Consider the following 14,200-nt stretch of genomic DNA (forward strand, 5'->3'; position numbering starts at 1 on the left):
TCTGGACTTTCCTAGGGCAAAGGTGACATGTACTACATCCTGACCATTAACCAGTCTTAGGAAGCTCACTGAGCCACAACCACTCTCACTGGCATCAGAAAAGTGATGAAGTTCTACAGATTTTTTTATTCCATACCCCTTTGGTTTCAGACAGCGTGCAACACTGAAACCTTGGATTTTTTCCAGACTGCTAATCCATTCCAGCCATCTGTCTGACGCAGCTTGGGGCAAAGGTTCGTCCCATCCAAAGCCTCTCCGACAGAGCTCCTGTAGCAACTGCTTTGCTGGCAGAATGAGAGGAGCAAGAAAACCAAGAGGATCAAAGATTGAACTTAGAACAGAAAGAATGCCTCTGCGGGTACGTGGCCTTTGGCTTAGATTGATGTTGAACTGGAAATTGTCAGAGTCTACACACCAATGCAGTCCCAATGCTCTTTCAGTAGGTAGGCTATCCTTGTCAAGATCCAGCTTCTTAATTTCATTTGGCCTCTCTTCTTTAGGAATGGATGCTAAGACATCACGACTGTTGCTGACCCACTGAGTCAGCTGGAACCCACCTTTGTTACACAGTGCAGAAAGGTCTTTTACCAGTTGGATGGCTTCAGGCTCACTGACCACAGATTTAACACAGTCATCCACATAAAATTTGCGCCGGACTGTTTCAGCTACCTGAGGGGGAAAACAGCTTTGATTGTCAGCAGCAGTTTTTTGTAATGCAAAAGTTGCACAACTTGGGGAGGACACAGCACCAAAAATGTGCACAAGCATACGGTACTCCTTTGGGGTCTGACTGGTGTCGCCTTGTGGCCACCACAGGAAGCGCAAGAAGTCTACATCAGATTTATCCACTCTAACCTGATGGAACATTGATTAGATGTCAGCCATAATTCCAATGGGCTCTTTGCGAAATCTCAAAATGACACCGACCAGAGAATTGGTCAGGTCAGGACCTTGCAGCAGCTCCGTGTTGAGGGAGACACCTTGGTATGAAGCAGCACAGTCGAAGACCACCCTAAGCTTTTTCTTTTTTGAGTGGTAAACGCCATGGTGTGGCAAGTAACATACCTTTCCAGGTAATGGCGTGAGTTCGTTCTGTGGAACTTCCTCTGCATAATTATTCTCAAGCATATCATTGAGAAACGCAACATATTCCTGCTTATACTGCTCATCCTTTTCCATTTTCCTTTTTAGATTCCGTAAGCGCTGCTCAGCAATTTGGCGGTTGTTAGGCATGCTGACATCACCTTTCCTAAAGGGCAACTTTAGACTGTAATGTCCATCCTGTAGCCTCATTAGCAATCTTCAAGAACCTTTTGTCCTTGATTGACGTCTCAGTCTTTTCCTCACATGCTACCTCACTGAAGTCCTGATTATACTGTGAGATCAATAGGTCCTCCAATCTGGCTACCGATATCCTATTCACAGTAGCATCTTTCACACTGCCAGCAGCACATCTCAGTGGCCCATTTACCACCCACCCCAAAAGTGTTCTAACTGCATAAGGACCCCCATTTTGGCTATTAACAACCTCCCACGGTTCCAATAACGTTGGAGCGTTTGTGCCAATCAACAGCTCCACCTTTGCATTGATGCTGGGAATTTGGACCTTTCTTAGATACGCCCATTGCGTTAAGTCACTTTGCTTGGGAATGTCGTTTGTACTGACAGGCATTTCCTTTTGAGTGAAGACATCAGGAAGAGGGAAAAAGTTGTCGCTGTCCAGTGCTGAAACTTCAATTCCAGGTAAAACATAAGATGGAACAGACTTTTCCAAATTCATAGTACGGAGAAGAATGTGTGTTCTTTTACCTTTCAGTTTGAGCCGGGACATAAGCTCCTCAGAGCAGAAGGTGGCAGTGGAACCCGGATCCAGGAGAGCATACACCTGCAAGATCTGGCTGCCCTTTGTAGCCTTAACCTTAACTGGGACAATGGACAGCACACTCTGCTGGTCTCCGGCCCCTATATGACCACATAACCCTGCTGATGTGCTGCTTATAACACCAGAAGGTCTTTCTGTGTCTTTGCCTGCACTGTCTTTAGCCTGTATGTGTAGAGCACTTGGATGAGCTTGCTTGCACACTTTACAGATGAGGCGCAATTTACAATCTCTGCTAATGTGGCCTACAGATAGACACCCAAAGCATATGCCTTTGTTCTTTAAAAAGCTGAGCTTGTCTCTGTGTGTTTTTCTAGAGAAGTCTTTGCACAGGTCCAACGAGTGTTTTGAACTACAGAGAGGACAAGAGGGTTCTGGTTTTGTTTCCTTTGGAGTAATAGCTATGGCAAAATTACTAGACTTGTCAGATGATCTAGCCTTTGCCTTAGTAGCTGACTGGTCATAAAGATCACCAAAGATTGGATCAGCTGCTATACGAGCTTGCTTTTCAATAAAACAGACAAGATCCAAAATTCTCACCCTGTGATTCTGCTGTTCTTGTAGCTCAAAAGCCTTGTTGCGCCATTTCTCCCTGAGTTTGTACGGCAACTTAAGGACAATGCTTCTCATATTGGATATTGTGTCCAGCTCCTCTATGTACTCCATTTCTTCCATGGCATTGCAACAGCTCCTAAGAAACAGGGCGAAATCTTGCAGCATTTTAGAGTTATCAGATTTTATTTGAGACCAGGACAGGACCTTTTCCAAATAGGCACAAGAGATTTTGTATTCATTTCCAAAGTTTTCCTTAAGCAACTTCTTTGCTTTGTGATAACCTCTGTCTGCTGACATGTATTCACAGCTCCTAACTAGTCTTTGTGCCTGGCCTGTAGTGTATTGAATAAGAAACTGCAAGCGGTCCCTATTGTTATCAGTCTTAGCTTCAATCAGGTTCTCAAATGAGTGAATGAATGATTTGTACTCCAGGACTTGCCCATCAAAGACTGGAATGCTTCCTTGTGGTAAAGTGGCCAAAAGTTGCTGTTTCATAAGAATCCGTGTCAATTCATTTTGATTTTCCAGGATATTTATTATATCTGTTTCTTGTGCTGAGCGGGGGGTAAAGGGGGTTTCTGAGTGAGGCACAGTGGGCTGAGCAGGTTGGGCTGAATGGGAAGAGACGTACTGAGGAATAGGACTATGCAATTGAGGTACAGTGGGCATAGCATGGAGAGTACCAGGGGGGTTTGAGGCCTGTAGCAGTTGTGGTTGGATATCACTACTGGCCCTGGGTTGCACACTGGGCGCTGTGGGCTGATATTGATCTGAATTTATAGTAAATGGGAACTGAACTTGAACACCTGCCTTGGTCTTGACAACAGGAGCAATTTCAGGGAGTGAACTTTCGGGTTTTATATCAAGCTGTACATGTGCAGCTGTTGATGCATCAGCTGTGAAATTGGTTGCTTCTGCACATAGTACAGGTGCTGGGTCATGACAGGAACAAAGTGATCAGGATCAGTTGCATTTGCTTCAGCCTCTTTTAGGTAATTAATCCTTGCAGTTGTGGCTTCAATTTCAGACTGCAGTTCCAAAGCTTCCTTTCTCTTTCTTAGCATTTCTTCCTGCTCTACAATGGCGTGTTTTTCCTGCAACTTTGAAATTTTGGTCATTAAAGCAGCTCTTTCTGCTTCTGCGCGAATGCGCAGCGTCGTAGACGAGGCGCTAGATGATGTACTGGAACGGGATTTAACAGATTGCGAGTCAGAATCAACAGGTCTGATCTTTGCAGCTTCAAACATTTCCAGTGGATACTTTGTATGGGCGTCAGCAGCGGTAACCTGTATTAAGTCACCGGAAGTGGGGCTTTCGATGACTGAAATCCATTTATTTACGTCATCGACGAAGGCCGCAATCTGCTTTAGTTTAAGTTGATACCAGTTTTCATCGTCTTCCTTTCTCGCTCCCTTCTCCAACATTTCAGCAAACATGATGTGTAAAGCTTTAAACTCCTCCACAAACTCATGAAACTTACCCATGTTTAATTTAACTTCATCAAGAAATTCTTTTTCCGTCATCATAGCATTAACAATGTTCATTCTCCGTGTTATATGTGACATCTTTCCTCCTCTAGAAGAGCGCAGACGCGCTTTAACATAACATGGCGCTGGAGGAGCAGCAGCAAGTTGTGGCAGCTCTGCCCCCTCTTCTCTTCTTTTTAGTTTTCTCTACAGTTTTTTGGCGAGTTTTACGTGTTTTGTTTAATGTGGTTGATTACTGTAGGAAATGTGCACACAGGGACACCACTTTTATTAGTTTTGTTTTTTGCTTTTTGCTCTTTTTTGACCTTTTTGGCACTTCACTGGGGAACCCCTTCAGCTTCAGCCATGGCTGTATTGTTTACACCAGGGATCAGCTGTTAGCTCTATGCGGCCCTGCTCTTCTCTACGCGGAGAAACCAGAGATTCCTGCGGAAATACGGAGGAGAAGGAGAGGCTGCAGAGCGGGACGAAAGATCCAGGAGAGGAAACGGAGGTACAGACCATATATACCCTCCGTTATTATGGGAAATGTCCGTTCCCTCTCCAATAAGACCGACGAGCTTACAGCACTGATCCGGCTGCAGAAGGAGTACAGGGAGTGCAGCCTTATGTGTTTTACTGAGACTTGGCTGAATGGACTGATACCGGACTCTGTGGTTTCCCTGAATGGTTTTAAACTTGTGCGTGCTGACCGGAGAGTGGAGGACTGTGGTAAGCGGAAAGGCGGGGGGCTGGCGGTGTTTATTAATGAGAGATGGTGCAACCCGGGGCACATCTCTGTTAAGGAACAAGTCTGCACTAAAGACATCGAGTTGCTTGCTGTTGGCATTCGGCCTTATTACATCCCAAGGGAGTTTTCGCACGTTATTGTGTTTAATGCGTACATCCCTCCCTCAGCCGATGCAGCAGCCGCCTGTGAGTTGCTCCACAGTGCAGTGACCAGGATGCAGACACAGCACCCACAGTCCCTCCTGCTTATCAGTGGAGACTTCAATAGAGCCTCTCTATCTTCCACTCTCCCCACATTCACACAGTATGTGAAGTGCCACACCAGGGGCAACAAGACGCTGGACCTTTTGTATGCTAATGTCAAAGACGCATACACCTCCGCCCCCCTCCCCCCGCTGGGACGCTCTGATCACTGTCTCGTTCATCTGCTCCCTGAATACACACCCAGGGTGAGAAGAGAGCCTGCACAGAAGAAGTCTGTGAAAGTGTGGACTGATGAGGCCAGTGAGAGACTGAGAGACTGTTTCCAAACTACAGACTGGGAGACACTTTACAGCTCTCATGGTGACGACATCAATGGCCTGACCGACTGCATCACAGACTACATCAACTTCTGTGTGGAGAACACCTTGCCAACCCGGAGAGTACGGTGTTTCTCCAACAACAAGCCCTGGGTGACCCCTGAGCTGAAAGCCCTACTGAACCAGAAGAAGAGGGCTTTCTTTTCTGGGGACAGAGTGGAGCAGAAGAGAGTACAGGGTGAACTCAAGTATGCAATCAGGCGGGCAAAGAACAGCTACAAGAAGAAGCTGGAGGAGCGGCTGGAGCATAACAACACACGAGATGTGTGGAGGGGCCTGAAGACCATCTCAGGACATGGACAGAGTGGAGCCAGAGGGACAGCTGAAGGCAACCAGCGATGGGCAAGTGAATTAAACCTATTTTTCAACAGGTTTAATTCCAACCCCACCCCCTCTGCCACCCATCCTCTACCCTCTTCACACATCTCCAGGCCAGCAGACACTACCACCATCACCACACCATCACTGTCCTCTACTTCACCTCCCATCACCCCCCTGTCTTCACACCACTTCACACCAGCCCCCCCTTCCACCATCAGCCCAACCATCCCCTATTGTCCACCCCTTTCCCCTCCCCACCCCCCTCTCTCACCCCTCTCCTTAACATCGGACCAGGTGAGGAGAGAACTGAGGCGGCTGAAGTGTAGGAAAGCTGCAGGACCAGACGGGATCAGCCCCAGACTGCTTAGGGACTGTGCTGACCAGCTCTGTGAGGTGGTCTCGTACATCTTCAACCTGAGCCTTAGTCTGGAGAGGGTCCCCGTCCTGTGGAAGACCTCCTGTGTGGTTCCAGTTCCTAAGACTGCACACCCCAAGGAGCCAAACCACTACAGGCCTGTCGCCTTGACCTCTCACCTGATGAAGACCATGGAGAGGCTCATCCTCAGTCACCTTCGCTCTGTGGCGAGTACAGCGATGGACACGCTGCAGTTTGCCTACAGGCCAAACATTGGGGTGGATGATGCTGTCATCTACCTGCTGCACCGGGCGCTGACTCACCTGGAGAGTGCTGGGAGCGCTGTGAGAATCATGTTTTTTGATTTCTCTAGCGCATTCAACACAATTCAGCCGGTGCTGCTGAGAGAGAAGCTGGAGAGAGCAGGAGTGGACAGACATTTGGCTGCTTGGATCATCGATTACCTCACCAACAGGCCACAGTATGTGAGACTGCGTAACTGTGTGTCTGAGGTGGTGGTCTGCAGCACGGGGGCCCCCCAGGGAACAGTACTCTCACCTTTCCTCTTCACCCTCTACACCTCGGACTTCACCTACAACACCAGCAGATGTCACCTCCAGAAGTTCTCTGACGACTCAGCCATTGTTGGCTGTGTGTCTGAGGGGAATGAGACGGAGTACAGGTCAGTCATCGTGGACTTTGTGGACTGGTGTGAGCGCAACCACCTGTGCTTAAACACCAGTAAAACAAAGGAGATGGTGATTGACTTTCGGAGAAGGTCATTACCACATACACCAGTGAACATCCAGGGCTTGGACATTGAGATTGTGGACAGTTTCAAGTACCTGGGTGTCCACCTCAACCATAAACTGGACTGGTCACATAACACCGATGCCCTGTACAAGAAGGGCCAATGTCGCCTCCACCTTCTGAGGAGACTGAGGTCCTTTGGAGTGTGCAGGCCCCTCCTAAGGACTTTTTATGACTCTGTGGTAGCCTCTGCTATTCAGTATGCTGTGGTCTGTTGGGGACCGGGCAGCACGGACCGGGACAGGAAGAGACTAAATAAGCTGGTCAGGAGGGCCAGCTCTGTCCTGGGCTGCCCACTGGACTCCGTGGAGCAGGTGGGTGAGAGGAGGATGTTAGCCAAGCTGACATCCATCATGGACAACACCTCTCATCCTCTGCATCAGACAGTGGAGGCTCTGAACAGCTCCTTCAGTGGCAGACTGCTACACCCTCAGTGTAGGAAGGAGCGCTACCGCAGGTCTTTCATTCCCGCTGCTGTTAGACTGTATAATTCTATGGTCTAGTCCTCTTTCTTCCCTTATGAGGACTTGTATATAGCTTTATAGTGTACTATTTTTACTTACCTTGTAAATTGTTAATTTATTTCACCTCTATATTTTTTGTAAATGTTTATGCACACTTTTTGCACTCTTCTTGTGTTCTTGTGAGCTGCCACAACAGGTGAATTTCCCCACTGCGGGATCAATAAAGTTCATCTTATCTTATCTTAATTGCTTCATCCAAGCCTCCGGCAGGAGTTACTTCGGCTTCGTCAGAACTGGCCATATTTAATCAAAATGCAAGCTTCCAAAAATACAAAAAAACCCCAAACTATTTTCTTCTTTCAGATATCTTTATGTGTCCAAACAAAAAAAACTTAAGAGTCAGATCTCATTCTTTTTAAAGCTTCCTTTCCAGGTTAGTTTCAATTGTTTGGCCACGTGAGTAAACTTTCAAAAAAATAACTGTGTTAGTTCATCTTCAACAAAGGTCGTTTCTAAATGATCCAAAAATTATTTCCAAACGAAAAAACTTTCAAAAAATGTCTTTTACAAATACATACCTCTTCCAAAGAGTTTCTTTGTCTGACCCGACATGTGCTCTTGGTCGGCGTCTCCTTTGTTTTCCGTTCATCATCCAAAGTATCCTCCAGATCCTCCAGTCAAAAATCCACAGCTAATCATTTTTTATATTTTTCTTTTTTCTCAAAGGAAAAAAGAAAAATATAAGCAAATAGGAATAAACACTAAATGCGACTCCTACAAACTGTGTCGTGCTTCCGGGATACAGACAAAGCATTGTATCCTTCCTTTGGAAGGGTTTGCAGGATGTATTTTATATTGTGCGGAAATTGTACATTTTGTTGTGCGCACATTGGTTGTCTATCTGATTCAATGTAATTGTCTATGTTTTTTGTTGTCTTTCACAATATATGGTAGCACTCACTTAAAAAACTGAATCCTTTTATTTTATTCTCCTCTCCTAGAGCCGAATCTGGATTTCTGACACTGGCCCAATAACCGAATGCTGTTGTTTAGTATTCAGCTGTTGTTTAGTATTAAGTAATATATAGGTTACACTTGTCTTTTCGGCTGCAGATCATTGCCTGTGGGTCTCGTGTGAGTCAGCCACTTCTGCCTGCCACCTGCTTCCAGCCTAGCTCTGTCTGCCTGTCTGTCTGCCTGCCTGCCCTGCATTTCCTGAAGCCTCGGAAACACCGAAGACGTCCTTTCTCTGTTGTTTCAAGAAAATAAAGCCACTTACAACTGTTTTCCAGGTCTTGCTTTTGGGTCCAGTTCTCTCTACACACTGTACAACAGCCGGGTTCTGGTCCTCCACCTAGTGGCAAGGAAAAATTTTGGCCCACGGCCTAAATTACTTGCCAGTCCCTGCCCTATACCAACTTCAATCCCTGTCTTAAGACTGTCAGAGTCAGCATCCATAAGAATGTTAAAGTCACCTACTATAATGACTTTATCTGTACTGAGCACTAAACTACATAAGAAGTCAGAAAACTCAGACAGGAACTCTGGGTAAGCAGCAGCAGGTGGGCGATACACAACAACTAATAAAACTGGCTTTTCTGACTTCCAGTTTTGGTGGGACAGGCTGAAAGTGAGACTCTCAAATGAGCTATAGATAGATTTAGGTTTGGGGTTAATCTGAAGACATGACTCTAGTTTTTCTAAAATCTCCGCATCAGTCACATATGCCGGCAAGCCCAGGAATGAAACTACTAGCTCATCATTAGCTATTTCTTTGCCCTGCACCATTGTGTTGCCGATCTTGTAGCCATCTAAAAGTTTATTTTTTCCCGCTGTACTTCCCATTGTAATTTCATATTTATTGGGCCCGGTATTTCTGCACGCATTAATACTGCCACACATTAAACGCGTGAATAGAATTAACTCGACCGGTGAAACTACTTCTTCTCATTTCAATTCCACCGTTACCGTCAGCTCCCTTGCATATCCCGTCTCCTGCATTTTCTTATTATATGCTTCCGATTTACCACCATTTTGCTGGCTGTCTGTCTCCCTCCCCGCCATCTCATCTCCGCAATATGCAGTTACCTGATTGTCTTCATCATATTCGGCCGTGTTCATGCCATTGTTTTGTCCGTTGTCCTGTGTCATGGTCTTTTGTTCGTTCCTGGGTCTGTCTCCATGGATGTCCATCATTGAGGAAATTTAAATAATAACAACTCCCCGACAGTCGGAAGACCGCGAGGAGCGACAAAGGGCACTAATTAATAACGGAAAAAATGAAACTAATAATAACTAGTTTAAATCAAAAATAAACGAAAAAGAGATTCTCTCTGTCTTAGTATCACAAAGCAAACTCCTGCTCTCTCTTCCTTCCGTATCACCTGACAAGCAAACATGCGCGTTCAGGGTGGTATGGCCGTAAGCCGTCTCAGTCCTCACGACGGGGCCTTTTAAAGACGCCGTGGCATCGCTATGCTGGAGATGAAATAAATCTTCGGATTACAGTGAATATGGAATGAACATACAATATTCTCTTCTCAAGTGTACTGGATAAGTAGCATACAGTCTCACGAATATGAAACATTGAAACAAAGCAGTAGTTCTGGAGAAAACTGGATCTAGGCGACATTCCACGCTTGCCATCGTAGCTGGTTATGATTCAAAGCTGCTCATTTCATCAGGGATGGATCTCCACTGAGGTACCAAGAGAGCCCTTTCCTGGTTGCTGAGGGGAGTGAAAAAGCTTACGGCACCTGGTATTCCCAGGCGGTCTCACATCCAAGTACTAACCAGGCCCGACCCTGCTTAGCTTCCGAGATCGGACGAGATCGGGCGTGTTCAGGGTGGTATGGCCGTAAGCCGTCTCAGTCCTCATGGCGGGGCCTTTTAAAGACGCCGTGGCATCGCTATGCTGGAGATGAAATAAATCTTCGGATTACAGTGAATATAGAATGAACATACAATATTCTCTTCTCAAGTGTACTGGATAAGTAGCATACAGTCATACAGGGAAGGGAGGTGAGTGGAAATACAGAAATTAATGGCCGCCAAATTATTCAATTCAATTCAATTCAATTCAATTCAAATTATCTCTCTGTTCCTGTGGAAGAAGGGATGAGTAATTAATGCATGGAAAAAAAATGTTTATTTGGGCTCTTTTGTACAATATCCTTAGTTGTTTATTTGTAGTTTTTTGTGGGTCCTGTTTTCTATTATTAATTCCCACGGACAGCACAGCCACCTTCACGTGAGGGTGAGGAGCAGTCTTCTCCGGGAGCTTCCAAGGATGGTAAGTTGATGCTCCCGGGTAACTGTCTATCTGTATTTGATTGCTGTTAAAAGCTGGAATGCGGTTCAAGTTAGAATCACCGATGAACCAGACAGGTCTTGTGCCATGAAGGTTCCAGTCCATTATTTTAAGTCCAGGTCTAGCTTTATGATGTTTTGGTGAGGTTTTTTTCGTTCCAAATATTGATTCACCTGACCTATATTTCTGTCTCCCTCTGGATTTCTGTGTATCAGCACCGAGTGGCTCTGTGGACCCCGCTCGCCGGAGGTGAGCGCTTTCTTTAGAGTGGGGGGATCAGAGAGAATATTTCTGTTGGGGTCGTCAGCATTGTTTTGCTTGTCAGACCCACATCTCATCATTTGTTTCTCCCCATGCTCTATTTGAGAAGGTGTAGTCACCACACTCTCCGGCTGGGGGTCCAGGTCTGGTCCCGTTATTACTGGGATTTCTGTGGGAGGAGCAGGTGAGGCAGTAGTTAGTGTTATAATGGATAAATCTTCCTGTAAGACGGCTACATTAGATAAGATAGACATTTTCGCTGGTGGGTGATTTCCAGACTGACTATCTAGTTTCTGTTTAGAACGAGCATTAACGTGTACTCTTCTGTTTCTGTTGCTGCTTATCTTCCAAGGTTTCCCTGTTGTTCGGGGCCTGGCAATCTTCCCCCCTGAGCTTGATTGGTTCAGAGTCATAGATGTTTCAACTGAAGATGCTTTCCCCTCCCGCGCTCTTCCCTGACACGATGGAGGGAAAATGGAACGACGTGGAAGGGGAGGAGAGGGAAGAGCAGATGTATGGGAGGAAGAGGAGACAGGGGAACACCGTCAGAAACACATGCCTGGACCTGGGATCTTGATTGGGCAATATCCGCTCCTGTGAGTTTTTTCACATACACAATTGGAGATGGTGGCAGTAGGGCAAGCCTTCTGGTTGTCTGTGCAGGGAGGGATCCAGATACATGCTTCACCACTTTAGGCGTCGACTGTTCTTGGGGAGGAGGGAGAACTGTTTGTCCCATATCATGGCTTTTCATAATATGGTCAACTAAAACTGGCTTTGGTCCAAGGTAAAGTGATTTCTGATGAGTCATCTGTCTTTTTGGGTTAGGGAGGGGTGGAAATTCTTGTATATCACCTAGGTTCAGCCTCCCGGGTCCCATATCCTCTACTGGTGGTTGTGTAGATGGCACCGCTGGAGCATTGCAGGTAAGTGGTGAAGTAGTGGAAGTTTGGAGTAAATCCTGTGCTTCCTGTATGGCTTGTGGGCTCAATTTAGCTTTGTAGCGCTTCGTGGCCCGGTTTACTGAAATCTTGAAAGCAGTGTCATTAAAGGGAATGTTTCTGACCGTTAAAATTATTTTTTGACAGTGTTCTTGTAAGATGGAGAGGTTCTTGAACATCCAGGCCTTAGTGTTACTCGCTACAGCCTGTCTCACTTCATCAGAGGGTGAGGAAGGTTTAATAAAAGCGGTGAGCTTTTGTACTTGCCTACACATGCCACGGGGTGGATTCTGGGTGGTGATTGCCCTATCTATAATCCCCTTATGGTGGACGGCCTGTAACAATTTAAAAAAAGCTTTAGCTGCCTGTCTGGTTTCTACATTCAAAGTCTGGTGTGGTGGAGCTATTGTAGCTAATGGCTGTCTGTGTTCCCTATGTGTCTCCTGTGTGTTTAATGTGTCTGTGTCCCTGTCCCTATGGGGTCCTCTGCTTCCCGCTGGTCGGCTGGATTGGACCGTCTTGGACCTGTGAATAAAAGCCATAGTTGGAGTGAAGCCTACCTGAACCTGGGCCCGATGGCTCCCCAGGCCAGTATCCTGTATCAGCAGGCCTCAGGAGTAGTTGCTGACTGACTGTTAAAATGAACTTTATTTAAACAATAAAAAAAGGTTAAAAAATGTTTTAAAAAAAAAACACACACTGGAGGATTGTTACCAGTGGGGTGTTAAAACCAGTAAAATCCGGTTAAAAAAAGGTCCTTGGTTTGGTCCAATGCAGCCAAATACCCTGACGTTTCGCAGCAGATACTGCTTCTTCAGAGGGGTTTACAGTGGTGAGAGGCCCAGCCATTTTTGAAATTTTGTAGGAGGGAAACCGAGATCCCTCCCACAAGCTTCAGTGGCTTTCCATGATTGGTCAGCTTGGGGGTTCTCCTGACTAGGTTTGTTAAAGGAGCAGAGGACACGAGGTAAATTTTTACAAATAATATGGCTTTAAAACATATATCAAAGAACAGGTGAAGTTAGCAGATAGAAGGGAGGGGGACAAAAAGGGAGGGGGGAACAAAAATTAAAAAGAGGATCCCTCTCTTTCTTCTTATATATAAAAAAAACTTCATTTTGTTCCCTCTAAGAAAAACACATATGTTTTCCACAGGTGTATGAGGGGCTGCCCATCGATGTATCAGTCTTAAAATCAAAAAAGCTGTTTAATGGGAAGGTACCATTTTACCGACTCAATGGTTTCAATAAACAGTCTATATAAATGTATATCTATTAATTAATTCTCCCTTTTCTCCACAGGGGGGAGTACGACTGGAATATATTGATATTCCTTGTTATTGAAGATGCATCGGCCCCCTGGGGTGAGCTGATCAATCGGCAGAAGTGAAGTCAGGTGGCTGTGGGGCCAGGGCAAGACTGCTAACCCCACACTTCCCCACATCCCTCATGATATCTTCGGTGGAATGAATCTATGTCGGGTCCTTATGATAAGGTAAGTATGGGTAAAATGAGGTCTCATAATAAATACTGGTAATACTAAATAAATCAATAATAAATAAGTAAATAGATAAATAAATAACAATACATGATTAGGAAGAATATAAGATAAAAAGAAGTAAAATACATGCTGTATTAATTTATTTAAACACACCCAATAAGAAAACACACACATATATATATATATATATATATATATACACACACACATAGTGTATATACACATCATGCCATGCCATGGATTTGTAAGTAATATTGCCTATCAAATAAAAAAATCATTGCATGTTTAGCAGATTTCCAATAATTGTAGGATTTCATCATCAGGTCTGTCTTTGTCAGGGTATTTATTGAAGATCATCCGTATTGTCTGCAATCCTACTCTGGTGTCGATATTTGTGTACAGACTATCTATGTCTATTGTAAAGAAGATTGCGTTTGTTGGCAGGCTCAGAGGACGAATTTTTTCTATAAAGTCGTAAGTATCTTTGAGGTAACTAGGATGTTTGGTGGAGAGTGGACCTAAATAAGAATCCATGTACTGTGAAAGGTTATATGTTATACTATTTCAGTCAGACACAATGGGGCTACCAGGCAGTACAATGTGCGGGAACCGCAAACATTTTCCCTTTAATTGCCACCAGCCAGGGAGTCAAATACGAATCATTTGGACGAGGTAATGTGCAAGCAATAGTTGATAAAATGCCCCCATTGGCAGAAGGCGGGGGATTGTGGCTAATCAAACTAGATAGTCCCACTGCAGGTCAGACTCTGGTGCTCGGAGACTTTAGATGTGGCAGCTGGATGCATGACATGCAGACCTGAGGTAGATTTAGGAGGAGGCTAATACGAGACGCTCTTCTGATAACACACCATTCACTAGGGTAAGCACTGACATAGGCAAAGCAATGAGAGGGAAGTGTCCATTGCCCAACGCTGCAATAGTTCCAAAATTACAGTGGGCGCCTGAACAGCACCCATGCGAGTTTCTAGATAAATGTAAAGACACGT

The 14,200-nt window shown here is 45.3% G+C and overlaps 1 long non-coding RNA gene and 1 other non-coding gene across 6 annotated transcripts; one reads left to right on the forward strand and one right to left on the reverse strand.

The window, feature by feature from the left end:
- Positions 1-9,925: 9,925 nt before the first annotated feature.
- LOC124072535 lies at positions 9,926-10,044 on the reverse strand. The gene has a single exon (XR_006845524.1). It is a non-coding gene; the product is annotated as a 5S ribosomal RNA (ribosomal RNA).
- A 370-nt stretch (positions 10,045-10,414) lies between these two features.
- LOC124072447 lies at positions 10,415-12,225 on the forward strand. 5 transcript variants are annotated; one of them, XR_006845503.1, is made up of 6 exons: positions 10,415-10,473; positions 10,707-10,740; positions 10,862-10,936; positions 11,105-11,539; positions 11,612-11,678; positions 11,841-12,225. It is a non-coding gene; the product is annotated as an uncharacterized LOC124072447 (long non-coding RNA). The 5 variants fall into 5 exon arrangements; XR_006845505.1 differs by having other exon boundaries at positions 11,105-11,348; positions 11,581-11,678; XR_006845501.1 differs by having other exon boundaries at positions 11,612-12,225.
- The last annotated feature ends 1,975 nt before the right edge of the window (positions 12,226-14,200 follow it).

The sequence above is a fragment of the Scatophagus argus genome, chromosome 15 (genome assembly GCF_020382885.2).
Source record: "Scatophagus argus isolate fScaArg1 chromosome 15, fScaArg1.pri, whole genome shotgun sequence".
NCBI lineage: Eukaryota > Metazoa > Chordata > Actinopteri > Scatophagidae > Scatophagus > Scatophagus argus.